The 23,514-nt window shown below is 42.2% G+C and overlaps 1 protein-coding gene across 2 annotated transcripts in view; it reads left to right on the forward strand.

The window, feature by feature from the left end:
• The first annotated feature begins 12,885 nt into the window (after positions 1-12,885).
• Positions 12,886-23,514, forward strand: part of PHKG1 (phosphorylase kinase catalytic subunit gamma 1) — a 36,569-nt gene continuing 25,940 nt past the window's right edge. Inside the window, exon 1 of one of the 2 annotated variants that reach the window (XM_040336732.1) lies at positions 12,886-13,050. The gene's annotated coding sequence lies outside the window, so the exon portion shown is untranslated. Of the gene's footprint in view, positions 13,051-17,895; positions 18,038-23,514 lie in introns of those variants that run through there. The other variant, XM_040336733.1, reaches the window with a different exon arrangement.

Raw genomic sequence — 23,514 nt, forward strand, 5'->3', positions numbered from 1 at the left:
CTGCGGTGCCGACCTGACTGGACTCTGGGAATGGTAAGTGTCCTATTATTAAAAGTCAGCAGCTGCAGTATGTGTAGCTGCTGGCTTTTCATTTTTGCAGGGATGGGTGGACCCCCACTTTAAACACATATGTGAATTGTCGCAGCTATATACAATTATAAAGTATATAATAAAGTGAGATGATTTGCAATTTTTTTCAGCCACTCTTGTGATCCAGGCATGTCTGCCAGACAACATAGCCAAGGTCACTGACCTCTCTTTTCCCCATTATGGACAAGTAAGTATTGCTTGATCATGGACTCACACCCAGCCTAGCAAGAATAACACGGATGAGAACATCTGCTTGCCCCTTCCATCAGCAAGCTCACAGTGTATTGCAATAGAAGCCAGTTGGCACACACTACTGGTTCTCCTCATGTTGTGCAGGGCATTTCAAGAAGCTAATATAGCATAAAATGTACTGATTTATTTAATAGTTTGTTTTTAATGTCTAAATAACAAGAACAAATAGATTTTCTTTTTATATCTGCCTATAATTCTGCTTTAATGTGTTTGACATGTATAAAGAGGCAGACATTCATACTTCTTTCCTTTATTATTACGCGCAGCTGTTATGTTAGATGCTGCGTAAATTAAAAGTTGCTTAAAAAAAAAGGACCACTAATAGTATTGCCCAGCGCAAGACCCACTAACACAGTCCTTAAAGCGGTGGTTCACCCTCCTTCACATCATTATACCATTACATTCGGCATCGTAGCGCGAGCTACGGTATGCCGGTCTTAAATTTTTAATCCCCGTACTCACTGTGCTATCGATCATTGAAGAATCCGACTCCCGCGGGGAATGGGCGTGCCTATGGAGAGGGAGGATGATTGACGGCCGGCTCTGGCACGTCACGCTCCCCGAAGACAGCCGGAGTAGGTCTCGGCTCTTCACGGCGCCTGCGCACAGGCTATGCGCAGGCGCCGTGAAGAGCCAAGCCTATTTCGGCTATTTCCGGAGAAGCGTGACGTGCCAGGGCCGGCCGTCAATCACCTTCTCTCACCATAGGAACGCCCATTCCCCGGAATCTTCAATGATCCATAGCACAGTGAGTACGGGGATAAAAAATGTAAGACCGGCATACTGTAGCTCGCGCTACGATGCCGAATGTAATGGTATAATAAATAAAAAAAAATTTTTTTTTTAATAGGGTGAACCCCCGCTTTAAGTACCCCCCATCAGGCCACGTTTGCAGGTGCTTTAAATCGGAGTCAATGGCTTGGTATTTTGGATAGCTATTTTATCCAAGAGAAATTCCCAAAACATGGCCTGTTGGGGGTACTTGACGACAAGGTTGAGAACCCCTGCCCTAATGGGTAACTGGTATGTTTTATTCTTTATAATGTAAATCAAATGGTTCTAGAGCAGGGATATGCAATTAGCGGACCTCCAGATGTTGCAAAACTACAAATCCCATCATGCCTCTGCCTCTGGGTGTCATGCTCGTGGCTGTCAGAGCCTTGCTATGCCTCATGGGATTTGTAGTTCTGCAACAGCTGGAGGTCCGCTAATTGCATATCCCCGTTCTAGAGTATTGAAATTTAGCATGAATTAGTAACACACAATTTTCAATATATACATTAAAACCCTTGATGACTTTCTATTCTCTATAGTGTGCGCTGTAAGAGGTATTGGGTCACAAACTGTTTTGTGTTTACAAGATAATCGCTTGTTGTAGCTAACCTGCAGTTACACAGCTTGTAAAGCATGTGTAATGAAACTTTATACATTAATATGTTTATCTCTTTTAGGTGCAATCTTTTTAAATTTGATCTCTTATTAGTGATTCAGTTGTATGTCATTTTTAGGCGAATCAAATGTTTCTAAAGAGAGTATGTGTGCCTTGTATTGCAGAAAAGTCAGATCATTAGGACTGCTCAGGGATGAATGTTGGATTATACAACAATGCAAGTTCCTGGTAGAAATACAAATGTGGTATATTAACTATTAATAATAATAATATGTATACATATCCATTTTACTATTGTGCTTTTCAACATTGAATATAATTTGCTCTTTATTCATTTGTAGGATCCTTTTACTGTTTACTAGGTGCAATAAAAAAAATGTGCTGCTATAATATAGGCAAGTGTAAAACAAAGGTTTAAGTGCTGTCTTCTAGACTTAGGTAAAGTAAATGCAGCATGAAAACCAAGGGTTTGAGAAATGTACAGGAAATGCTGCAGTATATATTTTTTTGTTATAAAATAAATAAAGCTTTTGTTTTTATATAGTTATCGGGGTTGTTGTTACTTTAAAGCTGATGAATATATTACTGACAATGTTGTTCGCTATTTATCTTGCTATAATTGTCATTGGCATTTTTTTGTATGTAGTGTAGTTACAGGCAGCTCTGTATACACAGCACACTCCATGCAGTCCCCATATACTTTCCTATATATACACACAGCACACTACATGCAGTCCCCATACACTCTCCTATATACACATAGCACACTCCATGCAATCCCCCATACACTCACCTATACACACAGCACACTCCATGCAGTCCCCATACACACAGCACACTCCATGCAGTCCCCATACACTTTCCTGCACACTCCATGCAGTCCCCATACACTCTCCTATACACACAGCACACTCCATGCAGTCCCCATACAACACACTCCTATATACACAGCACACTCCATGCAGTCCCCATACTTTCCTACACACAGCACACTCTATGCAGTCCCCATACACTCTCCTACACACACCCAGCACAATATATGCAGTCCCCATACAACACACTCTCATATATATACACAGCACACTACATACAATCACCATACTCTCCTATACACACAGCACACTCCATGCAGTGTCCATACACACAGCACACTCCATGCAGTCCCCATACACTTTCCTATACAGCACACTCCTATTTACACACAGCACACTACATGCAATCCCCATACACTCTCCTCTACTCACAGAACACTCCACACACTTTCCTACACACAGCACACTCCATGCAGTCCCCATACGCTTTCATACAGTCATTGTATAAATATAATATTGTATAAATGGACAACTTTGTGTTAAAAAAAAAAAAAAACTTTTAACAATTTCCCGCCCACCGACCGTCCTTGATTTTGTGCAGGGATATCTGAATGATGCCTGCAGCTACAGGCATCATTCAGATATCGGCTTTTTCAGCTGGCGATTCCCTACACCATAAGAACGATCATAGCTGCTGTTCCGCCGCTTGATCGTTCTTATGGGAGGCGAGAGGGGATGTCCTCCCCCCCTCCCGCCGCCCTCTGGTGCTTCTACCAACTCACCGCTACAATCGAAGCCAGGATAATTTTAATTTTTTATTTCAGGCTTCCCAGCCTAGAGGTCTTATTGACCCCATTTCTCACTTTTAAGAGGACCTGTCATGCCATATTCCTATTACAAGAGATGTTTACATTCCTTGTAATAGGAATAAAAGTGTTAAAAAAAAATTTGGGGGGAAAAAAGTGTTAAACTAAAAGAAAGTAAAATGAACAATAATTTTTTTTTTTTTTTAAAGCGCCCCTGTCCCCCTGCTAATATGACAATGTTGTGAAAAGAAAACAAAATCTTGATTTTTGCAAAGAATAGTGGGAAAAAATGACAACTGACAAAACTCACCATGCCTCTTTCTAAATACATTGGAATGTCTTATTTCCAAAAATGGGTCATTTGGAGGGTATTTGTACTTTTCTGGCATGTTATGCCGCGTACACACAATCATTTTTCGGCATTAAAAAAACGTTGTTTTAAAAAATGTAATTTATAATGATGGTGTGTGTGGGCGTCACATAATTTTTCGGCTTCTGAAAAACGACCAAAAAAAATTCGAACATGCTGCATTTTTTAACGACGTTTTAAACTATGTTGTTTTTCGGGTTGTAAACAATGATCATGTGTGGGCTAAAACGACGATTAAAACCAGCGCATGCTCAGAAGCAAGTTATGAGACGGGAGTGCTCGTTCTGGTAAAACTAGCGTTCGTAATGGAGTAAGCACATTCATCACGCTGTAACAGACAGAAAAGCGCAAATCGTCTTTTACTAACAAGGAATCAGCTAAAGCAGCCCCAAGGGTGGCGTCATCCGCATGGAACTTCCCCTTTAGAGTGCCGTTGTACGTGTTGTACGTCACCGTGCTTTGCTAGAGCATTTTTTTAAAACGATGGTGTGTGGGCAACGTCGTTTTAATGATGAAGTTGGAAAAACTTAGTTTTTTCTACATGCCGAAAAATGATTGTGTGTATGCGGCATCAGGGTCTCAAGGTCTCAAGAAATGAGAGGTCATCAGTACTTCAGGTGTGATCAGTTTTCAGATATTGGCACCATAGCTTTTGGACTCTATAACTTTTACAAAGACCAAATAATATCCACCAATTTGTACTTCTTTTTACCAAAAATATGTAGCGGTATACATTTTGGCCAAAATGTATGAAGAAAAATGACTAATTTGCTAAATTTTATAACAGAAACAAAGAAAATTTCATTTTTTTAAATAATTTTCAGTCTTTTTTTATAGCGCAAAAAATAAAAAACCCAACGGTGATTAGATACCACCAAAAGAAAGCTCTATTTGTGTAAAAAAAGGACACAAATTTCATATGGGTACAGTGTTGTATGACTGAGTAATTGTCATTCAAAATGTAAGAGCACAGAAAGCGGAAAATTGGTATGGTTAGGAAGGGAAGTGCCCAGTGGTAAAGTGGTTAACTGCGTTACTCGCAATCTGAGGCACCACTGTATATTGAATATACTCCATATACCATCAACATAAATGATGTATTGCGATGTGTTCCATTGTTAAAGCATCTTTATTTTACTGGCAATTATGTCATTTAAACAAGATAATTAATACTAAACTAGAGCCCCACTTTTCCCTCTCTCCCCAGAAGGTTTCCCAAGTTGTATGGTATGCTATTTGTTTTATAATTTCCTTTTCAGAAATCTTCAGGCCAATAATGTAATGCTGAAGGGTCCTCTTCTTCTTTGTGGCCCAGGATGGACTGCACTCACAGTATGTATCCAATTTTCAGGGTTGAGTGACGTTCTGCATCGTTCGACCAGAAAGTCAATTTTTTAAACAGGGGTGGGGCAAAAAAGATGGTCTTTAACCGTTTCAATACAGGACACTTTCACCCCCTTCCTGCCCGGGCCAATTTTCAGCTTTCAGTGCAACACTGTACCCAAATGAAATTATCATATATTTTTCACACAAATAGAGCTTTCTTTTGGTGGTATTTAATCACCGCTGGGTTTTTCTATTTTTTGCAAAAAAATAAAATAAATTGAGCATTTAAAAAGAAGTACATTTTTAAAATAAGTAATTTTTCTCCACTGATGTGCGCTGATGAGGTGGCATTGATGAGAGCGGTGCCACTGGGGCGGTGTCATCCCAGAATGAAAGGGGATCTTGCCTGCCGCTATTTTACTATATGGTGGGTGGGAGGTGGTTAATATAATTTCCTGTGTAATATTGTCATCATTGATACACAGATCTAAATATAATTTATGATGAGCAGAATTTTTTTTTTTATTAGGATAGTCACTGGCAACAGTTCTTGATTGTATCCAAATGTGGTACATTATTTTTAGCAGCCTGCAACCTGGTGCCAGGTATTTGGAAATCAGATATTCAGTGCCCAGAGCAAACTTAAATGGCTTTATGAACTTTAACTATAACATTAGCCCTTAAGGCCCCTTTCACCCATGCGGACCGTTCGTTTGATCAGTTCAGTTACTTTTTTCAAAGAAAAAATAAAACGGATGAAGTTTACATCAGTTTTTCATCCGTTTTTTTCATCCATTTTTTAGTCCCAGAGTCCTTTGTTTATGCAAAAACAGACCGTTTGTCCGTTTTTACATGCGTTTTCCGTCCACTACGTTTTTTTTAACGGATGAAAAATAAGGCTTTCATCCATTCAAAATAACTGACGTTGACGGAAGCGGATGAAAATAGATGATCATCATTTTTTTTTTTATATAGGAATACATTGATGTCAGTTTTTGTGAGGTTAACATACAGGATCAAATAATGCAAAATACAGACTGCAATTATGTTTGCACCCTTTCAGTTATTCCACTAGTGTTATTGGTTTGTATGGTCCAAAACCCTGACTGAATTCTTGGGCCACCGTTATTTTCCAGCACTGCCTTAACCCTCTTGGGCATGGAGTGCACCAGAGATTCACAGGTTTCCACTGGAGTCCTCTTCCACTCCTCCATGATGACATCACAGAGCTGGTAAATGTTAGAGACCTTGCGCTCCTCCATCTTCTGTTTGAGGATGCCCCACAGTTGCTCAATAGGGTTTAGGTCTGAAGACATGCTTGGCCAGTCCATCACCTTTACCTTCATCTTCTTTAGCAAGGCAGTGGTCGTCTTTGAGGTGTGTTTTGGGGTTGTTATGTTGAAATACTGCCCTGCAGCCCAGTTTCCAAAGGGGGAGGGGGACATGCTCTGCTTCAGTATGTCACAGTACATGGTATGACCTAATCAATGACTCAAACAAGGGCTGCTTGCGGCCTAGTTGATTGACTGTAGATCAAAGGGGGAGGGGAAGTTTGTTTGGGATTTTCGAGGCACTGATATGCAACAATATAAAAAGTAGTATAAATATGTATTTAACAAATTATAATGATACAAAAAATACAGAACATTTGGGACAAACCCCACTAATCAGATCGATCACAAGACCGTTGGTCTAATCGGTGGAGTCGTGGTCTCGACCGGTTTCGCAGTATAAAACTGCTTCTTCAGGAGAATGTCTACAGGTATACAAATAAAATATAATAAAGCAACAAGCAATTATATACAATAATTTGATAAGAAAGAAAAATACATAGGGTCAATACTGTGCTTTGTAGGAGAGTCACAGGACTACTCACCTTGGTTTGCCAAAGTGATCATAGACACGCTCGGGCAAAAGAACCCCCTAGGGCGCACGTGGGGGATAATAAGGACGGGCTCTGGTGGAAGAGGTTGATAGGTTAATCCTAATGGTTAATATATTTAAGGACGGTTGTGCAAGGATGAGCCAGGATAAGGTGAAGGAAAGAGAGAGTTGGGAAACGGGGGGAGGGGGGGAAAAAAAGGGGGGGAAAGGGGAAGAGAGAGGGTTTATTGTGGGGGAGGGTAACAAAAGGGGCAAGGGGAGAAATGGGAAAGAGAAGAAAAAGTTTATTGAAGCAAAAAAAGGGGAAACAAGAAGGGCAAAGGGAAGAAATAGAGAGAAAAAAAAAAAACGGAGGTAAAACTAACCAAAGTGAAGAAATAAAACAGGGATTGACAAGCGTATTTGAAGAAAGATAAAAGTAACAGAAAGAAAAAGAACAAGGAGGAAAAAGAAAAGAAGGAGAAAAGAATAAAAAAAGGGGAAAAAGGAAAGTATGAAAAGGGGGAGGAGAAGAAGAGAAAGGGGTGAAAATAAGAGAAAGAAAAGGGGGAGGAGGAAGGGAAGAAAGAGGGAAAAAGAAAAGAATATCTGACATAAAGAAGGGAGGGGGGGGAAGGGGGGTTTTTGGTGATGAAAAATGGGGAATAGAAATAAGTGAAAAAATAGAAAGGGTGATGGGATGGGGGAGGGGAAGAGTAGTTGATAAGAATTCCAAAGTAGCCAAACGGAAATTGGTTAGGACAACCAATGGTGCTGCTAAGTGAGTGAATGGGACACCGGGGTGTGACAATTAGTGCTGGAGTGAGATGGGTTAATATTAAACTAGCTTACCGTCCAGGATAAAACAATCAATTTGAATGATACTGGGGCAGGTGACACAAGGTTATAAGCAAGCTGACAGGAGAGCCAGTGTGGTTGAACACAGGCAAAAGCCAATCTGAAGAAAGACATAATGCCAAGCATGTAGTTGGGAATAAATGTCACAGATAATGGAGAGGCATAGGAGTATACAGTACAGATTCAGCATGAACCGTGTATACTTACAGAGTTCTCTGAAGTGTCAGCGCGTCCCCAGGGAGAGCTCCGTGCGTCTCATTCAGCTAGCTCATAGAGCAGCTTAAATGGGATATCCCAAGTCACGTCATGGGTCACGTGGACGCGACGTAGACGTGACTCACCAATCAGACGGCCGCGCATTCGTCGATGCGCGGCCTTGCAGTCCTGGGACCCAATGGCCATTGGCCGGGTTCAGGGCTGCAAACAACAGGCTTCGATTGGAGCCCGTGGTCTGAGAGGTCCGACGTGCGCCAATCAATGAAGAGGGGGGGAAGTGCCAGAGCGGGCCCGATCACATGACCAAGGTCCTAGGCTAACAAGGCACAATATAGAGACATATGTAAAACGAGGAGATTGCAAAATATAATCACAAGGATAAAGATATTACAAACATTTTAATTAAAAAATGTAAACAGGGGGATATGCCTGAAATACATTACATTGTGGAGTCATTTAAGCAGGAATAATTCAAGACTCAGAAAAACGACAATCAGAGCAAGATAGTTTCAAAGGAAATAAGGCAACATCTATGACATGTGTTTGTAACATTTAAAGGATAAAATACCGGGACTTTCAAGTAATCATTTGACAGTGGTGATGTTGATGGATAGAGATGCATGGAAGAAAAACAGGAAAGATTTTATTTGGTGTGTTCTGGTTATAAAGATAGGATAGACAATATATATATATATATAGGGAATATTTTATCTCCATTCCTATCAGAACTACAACAATTATAGTTGAATGACCAGTCAATCCACCGACAGCCCAACTAAATGAAGGACCTATATGAATTGACTTCATTTAGACCTGGATACGTCATAGCATTCAAACGTTCTATCCATAAACATTCCTTTTGGAGAATGGATTTATCCCAATCACCACCACGGGGATGTGGTGGGATGACCTCCAATATAAGGAAGCGTACCACTGTCAAATCATACCTGTGATAAAGTCCTATATGACGTCCAATAGTAGTCAATTTTCCCAAACCTGTGTCATACAGGTGATCGCCAATGCGTTGGCGAAATTCTCTAATTGTTTTTCCAACATAGAAGGCATTACAATTACATACCATTAAATAGACCACACCCTTAGTACCACAGTCTGCATGAAAAGAAGGGAGGAAAACTTCACTATTTGGTAAGATGAAACGTTTGCCCTCCAGTACCCATGGGCAACGTGGGCAATTGCCGCACCGGTAAGTTCCCCTAAGCACTGGGGGGGGGGTGGACGTTCTTGTGTGTAGTGGCTCTGAGTGAGTCGGTCTCGCAGTGAAGATGCACGGCGGTAGACCATTTCGGGATGTACTTTCACATGTTTAGACAGAGTGCTGTCATCAGTAAGAATATGCCAGTGTCTATTCAGAATGTCACGTAGGACATTGTGATGAGCGGAGTAGGTAGTGATGAAACGTACGGGATTGTTGGTTAAGGTGGTTGTATTTTTCTGTTTGGGTGTGTCATATAACAGGGAATTCCTAGAACGTAGGCAAGCCCTGTTATAAGCTTTTTTTACAACCTAAAAAAAGCTTATAACAGGGCTTGCCTACGTTCTACGTTCTACGTTCCCCTCCCCCATCCCATCACCCTTTCTATTTTTTCACTTATTTCTATTCCCCATTTTTCATCACCAAAAACCCCCCTTCCCCCCCCCTCCCTTCTTTATGTCAGATATTCTTTTCTTTTTCCCTCTTTCTTCCCTTCCTCCTCCCCCTTTTCTTTCTCTTATTTTCACCCCTTTCTCTTCTTCTCCTCCCCCTTTTCATACTTTAATTTTTCCCCTTTTTTTATTCTTTTCTCCTTCTTTTCTTTTTCCTCCTTGTTCTTTTTCTTTCTGTTACTTTTATCTTTCTTCAAATACGCTTGTCAATCCCTGTTTTATTTCTTCACTTTGGTTAGTTTTACCCCCGTTTTTTTTTTTTCTCTCTTTTTCTTCCCTTTGCCCTTCTTGTTTCCCCTTTTTTTGCTTCAATAAACTTTTTCTTCTCTTTCCCATTTCTCCCCTTGCCCCTTTTGTTACCCTCCCCCACAATAAACCCTCTCTCTTCCCCTTTCCCCCCCTTTTTTTTTCCCCCCCCTCCCCCCTCCCCCCGTTTCCCAACTCTCTCTTTCCTTCACGGTTCTTTCACCTTATCCTGGCTCATCCTTGCACAACCGTCCTTAAATATATTAACCATTAGGATTAACCTATCAACCTCTTCCACCAGAGCCCGTCCTTATTATCCCCCACGTGCGCCCTAGGGGGTTCTTTTGCCCGAGCGTGTCTATGATCACTTTGGCAAACCAAGGTGAGTAGTCCTGTGACTCTCCTACAAAGCACAGTATTGACCCTATGTATTTTTCTTTCTTATCAAATTATTGTATATAATTGCTTGTTGCTTTATTATATTTTATTTGTATACCTGTAGACATTCTCCTGAAGAAGCAGTTTTATACTGCGAAACCGGTCGAGACCACGACTCCACCGATTAGACCAACGGTCTTGTGATCGATCTGATTAGTGGGGTTTGTCCCAAATGTTCTGTATTTTTTGTATCATTATAATTTGTTAAATAAATATTTATACTACTTTTTATATTGTTGCATATCAGTGCCTCGAAAATCCCAAACAAACTTCCCCTCCCCCTTTGATCTACAGTCAATCAACTAGGCCGCAAGCAGCCCTTGTTTGAGTCATTGATTAGGTCATACCAATTACAATCAATAGGGATGCTGGCACATTTTACTGATATTGTTATCTAAATCTAAAAGAGGCAATACTCGCACTTTCTAATGTCACAGTACATGTTGGTATTCATGGTTCCCTCGATGAACTGCATCCCCAGACCATGACACTCCCACCACCATGCTTGACTGTAGGCAAGACTTGTCTGTACTCTTCACCTGGTTGCCACCACACACGCTTGACACCATCTGAACCAAATACATTTGTTTTGGTCTCATCAGACCACAGGACACGGTTCCAGTAATCCATGTCCTTAGTCTGCTTGTCTTCAGCAAACTGTTTGCAGGCTTTCTTGTGCATCATCTTTAGAAGAGGCTTCCTTCTGGGACGACAGCCATGCAGAATAATTTGATGCAATGTGCACTGACAGGCTGACGCCCCACCCCTTTAACCTATGCAGCAATGCTGGCAGCACCCATATGTCTTTTTCCGGAAGACAGCCTCTGGACATGACGCTGAGCAGGTGCAGTCAACTTCTTTGGTCGACCATGGCGAGGCCTTTTCTGAGTGGAACCTGTCCTGTTGTATGGTCTTGGCCACCATGCTGCAGCTCGGTTTTAGGGTATTGGCAATTTTCTTATAGCCTAGGCCATCTTTATGTAGAGCAACAATTCTTTTTTTGAGATCCTCACAGTGTTCTTTGCCATGTGGTGCCATGTTGAACTTCCAGTGACCAGTATGAGAGAGTGAGAGCAATAACACCAAATTTAACACACCTTCTCCCCATTCTCACCTGAGACCTTGTAACACTAACAAGTCACATGACAGTGGGGAGGGAAAATGGCTAATTGGGCCCAATTTTTACCTTTTTTTTTTTACTTAGGGGTGTACTCACTTTTGTTGCCAGTGGTTTAGACATTATTGTCTGTGTGTTGAGTTCTTTTGAGGGGACAGCAAATGTACACTGTTATACAAGCTGTACACTCACTACTTTACATTGTAGCAAAGTGTATTTTCTTCATTGTTGTCACATGAAACAATATAATAAAATATTCACAAAAAATGTGAGGGGTGTACTCACGTTTGTCTGGGGCTGCATGAGTGCTGTTGGCACTGGGGAGCTACAATTCATTGAGGGAACCATGAATGCCAACCTTTACTGTGACTCCCTTCAGACCCTGGGCCGCAGGGCAATATTCCAACATAACAACCCCAAACACACCTCCAAGACGACCACTGCATTGCTACAGAAGCTGAGGCTAAAGGTTATGGACTGGCCAAGCATGTCTCAAGACCTAAACCCCATTGAGCATATGTGGTGCATCCTCAAATAGGAGGTGGAGGAGAGCACAAGGTCTCTAACATCCACCAGCTCTGTGATGTTGTCATGGAGGAGTGGAAGAGGACTCCCGTGGCAACCTGTGAAGCTCCGGTGAACTTCATGCCCAAGAAAGTTAAGGCAGTGCTGGAAAAAAATGGTGGCCACACAAAATATTGACACTTTGGGCCCAATGTGGACATTTTCACTTAGGGGTGTACTCGCTTTTGTTGCCAGCGGTTTAGACAATAATGGCTGCGTGTTGAGTTATTTTGAGGGGACAGCAAATGTACACTGTTATACAAGCTGTGCACTCACTATACTTTACATTGTAGCAAAGTCTAATTTCTTCAGTGTTGTCACATAAAAAGATATAATAAGATATTTACAAAAATGTGAGGGGTGTACTCACTTTTGTGAGATACTGTACACGTCTGTATATTTCCCCTGCCTAGGGCTCACCATAATATCCAGAAATGTAAAACTGTGGGCATTATAAATCAAAACTTCCCTAGTTCCTTGTTACAAAATGTTCTTGCATTACAATACTGTAATTTTAAAACACCAATGGACTGTTTTTTTTTTTCTTCACCAGTTCGACACACAATACATAAGATTACTGTAGCATTCATACCGTGCCAGGATCATAGTGGCACTCCCTGCTCATTTTTATCAGCCAGGATATGTAACCATAATAAAATGCTTTCAGTCTGGGAAATCCTGCACTGCAAGTGAACGCATAGCCTTCTAAAATCAGTAAGTAAAAGTATGTATTCTGGTCCTATTTAGACTAATATTCACCTTCCTTCAGGTCACACATGTTGCTCTGAGTACATAACAAGTGCACGACAGCTAAGTGGTAACAGCACATGTTGAGGCTTGGCTTTGCTGCTTGTATTGCAGGATGAATAGCAATGTATTTTTGGCAAGTCACTTGCTTAGATCTGCAGTGTACAGAACACAAGCTCAGGGGATGATCACTCTGCCAGGCTGCGTGTATGCAGGATTCTGGGATCCTTGCTGTTAGTATACATGGGAATACCATCAGGAGAACACTGTTGGGCCCAGCTTCATTAGAGGTAAGAGGAGTGTTGTTATCGTGAAAGCAGCTATTATCATTATAGTCATATTTCAAGGTACACAGATTCAGGAGAAAGATGATTCTTCTATTGAGCATTAAATCTGTGTTATTTTCTATACTGCTATTGAAACTGCATTATGTCTTGACTTTGACAACTAACAGTTATATCGCTTTATACAAAAAAAAGATATTAAATTTTTAAGTGTACTCCATATCAAGGACACATATCTGTTCAAAGTGTCCTATTTTTCACAGGCATATTAGGAAGATTATGTAAGAGCTCTGTATTTAATTTATTCCCATGCTTATCTTTACTGCCCTCAATCTAATGAAATGTCTTTGGTTTTCTGCCATAGAATTACAAAATAATGTATAAGCGTAATGATTTTTTTTTTCAACAAGTAGAAGCATGATGAATATTAATTACACGTAGATTTGGATTTTTAATTTTTTTTTTTTTTTTTTTAAAGTGTATTTTGTGCGTGTACTCGAGAGAGGAGCCGGACTGCAGGAGTTGGGAGTAGGCAGGCCTCCCCCAGAGGCAATCTGACACCTTTCTCCATGCCCTGGGTGGCAATGGCGGGTGTGTGAGGGGGTCCTCCCACACAGGCCGCCCTACCTGCTCCGCTTTGAAGTCCAACGGGGCAGAGGGACTCCCTAGAAGGGAGTGAGAGGATTTGCCCGCTCAACCAGCCCCGTTAGTCCTTCGCCTCTCTTTTTAGAGACCGCATGGTCAAAGTGCGTGCATGTTAACCCAATTTCGAGTACGTGTAAGTGTGGTGGTTTTTGTGGGAGGGGGGTGGGCGTACTATGCGCAGGCTTACCTCGCATAGCACACCCACCGGGAGCCGGGCTGAGACCACGAAACTCAATTCACATGTAGCCGAGACCGGGATCCGAACCCCTAGCTGTAGAGGTGAATGGCTTATCAGCGCAGTGCCAATTGCGTTGAGCCACCGCAGCTCCCTTGTTAATTATATAATAAAGGTTTGCTGGTCATCTACATGCCATGTAAGATACTAGTGAGAAAAAATATTTCACAAATAAACAAGCAAAATGTTGCTGTATGATTTCTAATAGTATCCCAAGACAGCGAGCAGGACTATTTGATTAATCAACTGATGTTGGAGCTTTACCAATGGAAAGCAACAGAAATGTGTTGGTCATGCAAAATCCCTACTGTAGCACCCTCCAGTGTGTGCTAGATTTAAGAGGTTGTAGGGTAGGAAAATTTAGTTTAGCTCAGGGCTAAGCTTGAGCTATGAATCTGAGTCAGGGTTCAGTGAGTCAGGGCTGGATGACTCATACTGACAGCTTCTCTCATGCCTTCCCTTGGTCTAGAAGGTTGTAGAGCTGGTGGGTGGAGGTTATGAGGAGCTGTTTGGAATCTTTATGAGGGTCTCGGCCAATCCCCAGTAAATGGCTGGCAGGGGGAAAGGCTTACCTCGTAAATAGGCATGGGCCATGCCAGTGGGGGCATTTGTGTAGAAGATGGAGATATAGTGCTCTGGATACTGTTGGTGGCCATCTGGGGGGGTGACCTTGGGCAGGAGATCAGACACTGGAAGGATCCTGCCACAACACATGGAGGAAGCTCTTCCCGAAGGCGCGGGAGCAAGTGAGATGACAGTGTGAGTAGAGCAGCACTACTGGGGACTAACAAGGAGGGAGACTGCCACATGTAGCCAATTCTCTCTGAAGGCAGAGTTGTGAAAATTCTTCATCCTTTCCCTGGGAGATCTCCTGCAGAGTTAGACGGGTGGGCTGGTGTGAGTCAGTGTGGAGGAAAGTTAGCCTGAAGGGCTAGTGAAAGGGGCAGCTGCAGCCAGGTGGGTTGGCATTGCCCGAAGAGGTGGTGCTGGGACCAGTAGCCACAGGAGGGATACTACAAGCTTGATCACTGTGTTCTGCTACAAAACGGGGCTTTGAGTTCCTGCCTGCAAAGGGGCATTGCTAAATCTGACTGTGTCTATCAGATTAATTTACAGTGATCTAACTGGAGTCTACAAGCAAATTAAGTGCAGGAGGAGTGTCAAGGAGACTGTATATAGACTGTGTATAGGAAGATGTCGCCAAAGTTTTTTTGCTGAAATCAGGTGGGCATCCTATTACCTCCCATCCCCATCCAAGTTATTTAACCCTCAATAAACCACAAAAACGAAGTCACGGACTGTTCTCTGTCTGTAGAGTGCCTGTGAAAATTTGGTATGCCTGGCCGTGCAGGGTAGGGGATCCCAGTTTATCTCCGGCTCCTTAAGGGGTGCTCTACACTACTATAAGCTAAGCCCAAGGCATATATTTTACAAAAAAAGCCCAATGTAACCCAGTTATGTATTTATTTAAAAAAATATATATATTTTTATAGAACCAGTGCCTGAATCTGGCTTTATAATTCTCCTGTAATCCTCTGGACAGTAGCATACAGACTGGGAGGAATAGGCCAGCACTAGAAGTGGGGCAGCACAGTGGCTTAGTGTTTAGCACTTTTGCCTTGCATCACTGGGATCCTCAATTTGAATTCCGGTCAGGACACTATCTGAATGGAGTTTGCTCCATGTTCTCCCTGTGCTCATGTGGGTTTTTATCTCAAACTTCAAACACATGCTAGTAGGCTAATTGTCTTCTGTCTAAATTGGCCCTTGTATGATATTGAGTGTTCCCAAGATGGCTGCCTCACCATCTGCCCTAACAGCAGACAAGAGGGGTGGGATAAAAATGGTGGGGGGCAAAAGAGAGGATAAACAAGAGATGCCTCCCCCTCCCCACGCCCCGTAATAGCTTTTTGGCGTTTGAGATAGCAGTGGAGATCAAAGGGTGAGAAGAAAGCTGGAAGTTAACTTTTTAGTTCAATTGATAACCAAATTGAAAGTAGAATTCCTGCTTACACCTAACTAGCCTTAAAAATGCCCACCCACCCCCAGGCTAACACTAACTAATCTGTGAAAGAAAGGTTCATATACTTGCCTATTTTCAGGTTGCTTCTGATATACATATTTCTTACACAGGTTAGTTAAAGCGGGAGTTCCGGGGGAAAACGTTTTTTTTTAAAGACGTTTTTGTAAAGCTTGATGGTACAACGAAAATTGTACTCACCAGTCTCCTAGTCGCAGCCGCTACCAGGACGATTTCCCCCAAAAGTAGATTTTATAAAAATTAATGATGGACATTGCCATCTTAACTGCTGGCACCGTGAATCCCTCCTGTATTATCTTCCGGGATGCGGTGTCTCCTGAGCCGTGCCGTCAACACTGCATAGTTGCTAGGACAACGGCCGGCAGCGTCCTGAAAAGGACACTCCCCGCTGTGACTAGCCAGACTAGTCACGTGACCCGCGGGATTTCAAACACAGCGCGTCTCCTGGGATTCTCAGGACTCACTCCCAGGAGACATAGCGCTGATCGGGGATTTTTCGAAACCACGCCCACTCCTGCGGGGAAAAGTGAGTGACAGCTCACAAAAGGCCCTCATTCCAAGGTAAGGAGGCCTATTTAAAAAAAAAAAAAAAAAAAACGTATAGATACAGTACTATGGCTGCTGGTTTTAAACAGCAAAACTTGACAATTAGGGTGAACCTCCGCTTTAACATATGTGTTAGGAAGGGGACAGGACATATTTAAGGCTGGCTAGGTCTAAGCTGGAATTCCACTTTAAGAAGTTCACTTATTTTGGGGGGAGTTATTGCGGTTTCTTGGATCCAGCTCCCAGGGGAAGTTTCCGTGTTATCCCGTCATGTAGGGGAAAGGTGGGGATGGTTTTTGGGACCTATTGATTTTGCAGTGCTATTTTGTTGTGGGGGAGGCAAAATGGGGGGGGGGTGGTGGTTGTGTGGTGGGGGAGAATAGACTTTTTGGAGGTTTTTTTAGTGATGCTGTGTATTTTTGTACTAAATTGGACATAGCCCTTGGGTGTGCATTCTCCTTTTATTTTTAATTTTTGCAGTAGTAAGCTGGAATTCCACTTTAAGAAGTTCACTAAGCATACAAGGGAGACTGGTCGCTGGCTGTGGCCAGTGTGGTAAAGTAGAGCAGATTGTTGGCATAAACTGTAACCTTACTATGGATGATAGATTTTGGGGGGGGCCTATGCCGCTGACAATAGCACACACATGTAATTTCACGGCTCATGCTAGTTTATTATTAGCGAGGTCTATAAATGTTTGCAGGGCCGGCCCTACCACGGGACCCAATGGTACCATTGTACCAGGCAGCACTTTCAGGGGGGCAGCAAATTTCCTGCCTGCACGCCATTCCATTCCGCCAGCTCCAATCTCCACTCCACTGTGGGGCTAATTGCCGCCCGACCGCTCCTCCCGTTCCGCTCTCCGCTACACTGTGGGGTTAATTGCATGAATAGAGCCATAACATGTCCTTTTTATACTCCTATATACATGTTTAGAGCCATGATAGGTCCACTTTAGTTATCATGATATAAAATAATGGATGTGGGGGCATTTTGGTGGGCGTAATTTTTTTTTGGGGGGAGCAGCATTTCATTCTGGGTACCAGGCAGCACAATGTCTTGGGCCGGCACTGAATGTTTGCACAGCTCTCAAAAAGAAACAGCACTTAGTCAAAATCCTTTTCAATGTCTATTCAAAGAAACAGTCGGTGACGTTTGCTCATAATGTTTTCCCTGCAAAAGAACTAAAAGGTGGGCACAGTTTAGTTTTATCCAAGTCAAATAATGCTGTATAACGGTGCTGTATGTTGTTGTGAGCAGCAATTAGATAGCCTTCCTTTATGGCTGTATTACCCTTAGTGTATTCTCAGAGAGACGAGAATGATGTAACATCCTTCCAGGAAACGATTTATGTAATATAACAGATGCATAAACAAGCTTAGTCATCTATCAGAGCAGAAAATGGACACACTTATTCTAGCTTTTTTTCATTAATAATTTTAGTAATTTCACGAATTTAAATATAGCACTGCACTGGCAGGAAATTGTGTTCACTGTGGAGCAAAAGGCAACAAATCCAAAAAAAAGTAAGTCACTGATCTGGTTCTTCTCTGTGTAAATATTATATACTGTATTTGCATTCTTGATGCTATTTTAGACGGAGGAAATAATGCAAAGGCTTTATTTCTGTCAGGATAGAAATATTGGAGTCCCCGCTGCTCATTTGTTTTTGAAGGTGCAGCATCTGGGTTCATCCTTATCTTTTTTTTTTACTACTTAGAAAGTCTCTGACCTCCAACATACCAGGTTTCCCTAAAAATGACTTGCTACGCACTTATAGAAATAGAGAACTCTGGCACTGTCTGATGGACTGGGGGGGGGGGGGGGGGGCTGCAGCAGCACCTGTGGATCTGATCCTAACAGAAAAAGTGATAATAATGTAAAGTATGGTAGCTGCGCTGTGAGGGAGGGAAGGGGAAGTAAAAAAGGAATGAGGAGTAAAGGGATCGTGGGTGAACTAAACAGTGAAAGAAAAAAAAGGTCCGTGACTTACCATGTAGTCAAGGATGGCAGCCGAAGAGCTTTGCACGGTCGGACACAAGTCAACAATAGCAGCTCCCAAACTTCACTTCTAAAGCTGGCTACACACTACACAATTTTCTGCAGATTTTTTTCCTTTATATTTACTAAAACAATATAATTTGAGGTCATACCTAAACACTTTCAATTTATATGCAATCAGGCATGCCCTTGCACTACATAGTTGAGGGTAAATCTAAAGGAAATCTAAGAACAAAAGTTATATAGTGTGTATCAAGCTTAAAGGAACACTAAAGGTTCGTTTTTATTAGATCAATTGATTGCTGTAAGCTAGAGCATTTAAATATCACTTACCTCGTTTTTCCTTTTGACCTCCAAAATACAGTAATCCAGGTTTGAAAATGCCATTTCCTGTCACTCCTCTTCTTGCTTTCCACCAGCATCTGAGCCATTTTGCATGGTGGAAAGCAGAATGTGCTCACCCCCTCCCTATGACTCCAGCCCTGCGTGAAGATGCTCTCTTATCCCTCACAGGCATGGAGGCTAAGCCTAATGGGAACTGTAGTTCCCATTAGGCCGTGATGTAGCAAGATTGAATGCGCACCGCAAACCAGGAAGTCAGTGAGAATAATGATTCAGGAGTGACGGAGGTGAATAAAACAGCTCGATTTCAACAGGTATCAAACTAGTTATAATGCAAAACATTACTTTTTACTTCATCAGCTACTGTCAGACTTTTATTTAAGAGGAAAATATTTTTGTCTTTACAACCCCTTTAAGACTTTATCATTCACAGGCAAATTAATGGTAATATCACTAATATACAGTATATATTCAAGAGGAAGTAAGCCCTGATGGGTTTTACGTTGTCTTTTTTCCCGTGCAAAGTAAAAGCATAATGGGTACTTACCTGCAAGCGAAGCCTGCAATGTCCCCGCTGGTGGCCGCATCCATCTTCACCCCTCTTCCTTCTGGGGGCCGTGGACTCTGGCTCTGTGGCTAGCCGGAGTCGCGTGATGTCACTCCCATGCATGTGTGCCGGAGCCACCAGTCACGGCACAAGCCCATTAGATTGTGCCCTTTCTTCAGTGCGCATGCGCCGATGACGTTAGCGTGAGCGTATATGGTAAATGTCTCCTAAACCGTGCAGGTTTAGGAGATATTTCCAGTACCTACAGGTAAGCTTTGGTATGTAAAAGTGTAACTAGGTTTACAACCACTTTAACACAGCACTACTATATAACTATTTTGTTTACATAAAATCCTTAAATATATGCTGCACCCATTAAAGCTGAACTTTAGCTTAGTCACAGTACATCTAATTCTTCATATATTGCATTTGAAGATATGCTGGGGATATGTATAAAATCTCTTGCGGGTGCTATTGTGATGTCATCAGCTTCCCCTCTCTTCCCCTTCTCTGATTGGATAAAATCAAAGAATGCCTTGTGTTCACTGAAAAAAAATACCAGCCATTCTCTGAATGGTGGAGGTGCTCAGTATGCAGATGGCAAGTTGCTCCTGGAGTACCCAGAAGAGACCAGCACTAAATGTTTGCAAGACATGCTACTGCATACTGTATCCTTAGCAGCCCTCTGGATGAAAAAATTCAGTATCTCACAAAAGTGAGTACACCCCTCACATTTTTTTCATGTGACAACACTGAAGAAATGACACTTTGCTACAATGTAAAGTAGTGAGTGTACAGCTTGTATAACAGCGTAAATTTGCTTTCCCCTCAAACTAACTCAACACACTGCTATTTATGTCTAAACCACTGGCAACAAAAGTGAGTACACCCCTAAGGGAAAATGTCCAAATTGGGCCCAAAGTGTCAATATTTTGTGTGGCCACCATTATTTTTCAGCACTGCCTTAATCCTCTTGGACATGGAGTTCACCAGATCTTTACAGGTTGCCACTGCAACAAATTAAATCCCACAAAACCTTGGTTTTACATTTAGCACCGCTCCTGGTGCTGAACATCCAAACAGCTGCTTCATGATCACTCAACCATTTTAAAGATATTTGCATGGAGAGATATCCTGGCAGGATTATATAGTACCAGACTTTGTTGTGTTTAACAGGTTGCCACTGGAGTCCTTTTCCACCCCCTATGACGATATCACGGAGCTGGTGGATGTTAGAGACCTTGTGCTCCTCTTCCACCACAATGCTTGACTGTAGGCAAGACACATTTTGTCTTTGTACTCCTCACCTGGTTGCCACACACGCTTGACACCATCTGAACCAAATAAGTTTATCTTGGTCTCATCAGACCACAGGACATGGTTGCAGTAATCCATATCCTTAGTCTGCTTGTCTTCAGCAGACTAAGGACAGTTTGCGGGCTTTCTTCTGCATCATATTTAGAAGAGGCTTCCTTCTGGGACGACAGCCATGCAGACCAATTTGATGCAGTGGGTGGCGTATGGTCTGAGCACTGACAGGCTGACCCCCGAAGAATTTAGCAACAGACAGCATTGCTCCAAATGCTTACTTCTCCTTGATCCTCCAACATGTATTGGGTGCCCACTCATCAGCACGTCCTTGCACAGCAAAACATGTATTTCCTTACGAGCAGGGCCCTCTGGTTCCTGCTGTATTAAATTGTATTGTAACTGTACTGTCTGCCCTCATGTTGTAAAGCTCTGCGCAAACTGTTGATGCTATATAAATCCTGTATAATAATTTCAGGAAAACAAATCCACGGTATGACATTGCCCTTGTTTTCCACCCTCGGGATTGCTGTGGATTTGTGTTACTGAAAAAATAGCTTTTAGCTACAGGGGTATTGTGATGCCAGCAGTGTGTGTCCCTTTCATTCCTCTTGGACATGTACAAAATTTTGTCACGGTTATTAACATTTGTTGTGTGGAGCTGCATACGAATTGAGTGTCTATGACATTCTTTATAAATTCCAGGCAATAAATCTGCTGATTCAGACGTGCATTGTGAGACAAATCGGTAAAGCACAACTGTTGTGTGCCACATCATAGAAGAAAGCATAGCCTGCATGTAGTAAGCCATTATGGTTGCCCCATGTACATATTAATTTGATTATTTTTATCAGTAGGATCTCTTTTACATATATATATAAAAAAAAGTAAATTAATTCCTTTTAAATCCAGAATAACAAGTTTAGATGCTAGTGTGCTCAACTGAGCGGAATAAATCCACAAGGAGCCATATTAATTGTACTGATGGCTATAGCTAAAACATGACAGTACTTTGGTTATTACCACATTAGTGATCACTGCAACTGATATATAATAAGTTATGCCTTAGAAAATGTCCCCAAAATTTTCAGCTGCAGATTATGTAAATGCACACTTCATCAATTGGGAAATAGAGATGAGCTTGAGCCTTTTTGGATGCTCTTCTGAACTGTGCCCTCCAGGAAGCTGTCACCTGTAATGGGTCAATCGTCTGCAGTGGGGACATTCCCTGCCCCCACAGCCACACATATACAAGAAGCATGTATAGATGCGGGTGCATGCAGGGAAAGCCCCCACTGCAGATGATTGGCCTTTACAGGTGACAGCTTCCTGCTGGGCTCAACCAGCATCTAAACACGCCTAACCTTATTTCTACTGGGGAACATATGGGAGTGCAAGGAAGATCTGATGTTACCACGAAGTGTTGGATATTTGCCCAGTCAAAACTTCCAAACATTTGAATAGTGCTGGAGGACTGAAAGCTGCTGCAGATACTGTATGTGCATGCACCATCATACCTTCATCAGCCACATTTATTTTTTATATTGTCAGAAGGCTCAATAAACAAAGCATTAACACAAGGACAAGTATCTTTAATTTAGCTATGTGACTGTAATTTTTAAACCTCATTGGACTCCGAATGACAGCTGAAAACAGTTGTCAGCTTTTTTTAAAAATACCAATATGTATAACAGCGTTCTAGCTTTGTTATCTGAGTCACTTAAAATACAGGTATTTAATGACCGGGTTCCGTTCCAGCGACCAGGTGGTTAAACGAATTGGCCATGAAATGAGGAACCACAAGTAATCAATATTTTAAGCATTCCTAACTACTGTACTGTACTATATTTGTACGAGGCTGATGCAGAGTGATGACATGACATCCCGTGCATTGGTCGGGAGAGTTGGTTGTAAGTCCGAATGGTCGCGGGTCGGGAGAGCTGGTCGTAAGTCTAAGGCCGCGTTCACACGACCGGTCCAAACCGATGAAAACGGACTGAGGTTCAGTTTCATCGGTCCAAACCGACCGTGTGTACGGCCCATCGGACTTTTGTCCTTCAGACCAAAGTTTTAGAACTTGCTTTAAAATCGAACCAATGGATGGTTGACCGATAGGTCAAAACCGATGGTTAGTACAGAAAAGCATCGGTTCAAAACCCGCGCATGCTCAGAATCAAGCCAACGCACGCTTGGAAGCATTGAACTTCGTGTTTCTCAGCAGGTTGTGTGTTTTACGTCACCATGTTCTGACCCGATCGGTTTTTGAACTGATGGTGTGTACGCACATCAGACCATCAGTCTGCTTCAGTGGTGAACCGATGAAAACGGTCCGTCGGACCATTCTCATCGGATGGATCGACCGTGTGTACGCGGCCTAAACAGTCGTCCTGCACAAGTTGGGGAGAGCTGGTAGTAAGTGCAAGCGGTCGTTAAACAGGTAAGTCATTAAACAAGGAGTATCTGTACTTAAACCAGCTGAGGGCTGCAAAGAAGGAGGAACCGCACAAGCTCAAATACAAACAGTGCGTTAAAGACTTGTCTTCTTCCCATAACTGTGTCACACATTGCATTAGTAATTAACTCACTAGCCTTGTAACAGATATACAGAATAAGCTTTTAAACATCTGATAGAAAGGTCATGAAGATACTACTTTGCTGTCAATCTGATCCTTGTGAGGAGGGGGTTGACTCAACCACAGGAAAGTCTGTCCTGACTTATATTGCATGGTGAACTCATCCTAGTTCATCCTAGTTCTATTCAACATACGTCATTCACATAATGGTACATAAAGCAATCAAAGTATG

The sequence above is a fragment of the Rana temporaria genome, chromosome 2 (assembly GCF_905171775.1).
Source record: "Rana temporaria chromosome 2, aRanTem1.1, whole genome shotgun sequence".
NCBI classification, from domain to species: Eukaryota; Metazoa; Chordata; class Amphibia; order Anura; family Ranidae; genus Rana; species Rana temporaria.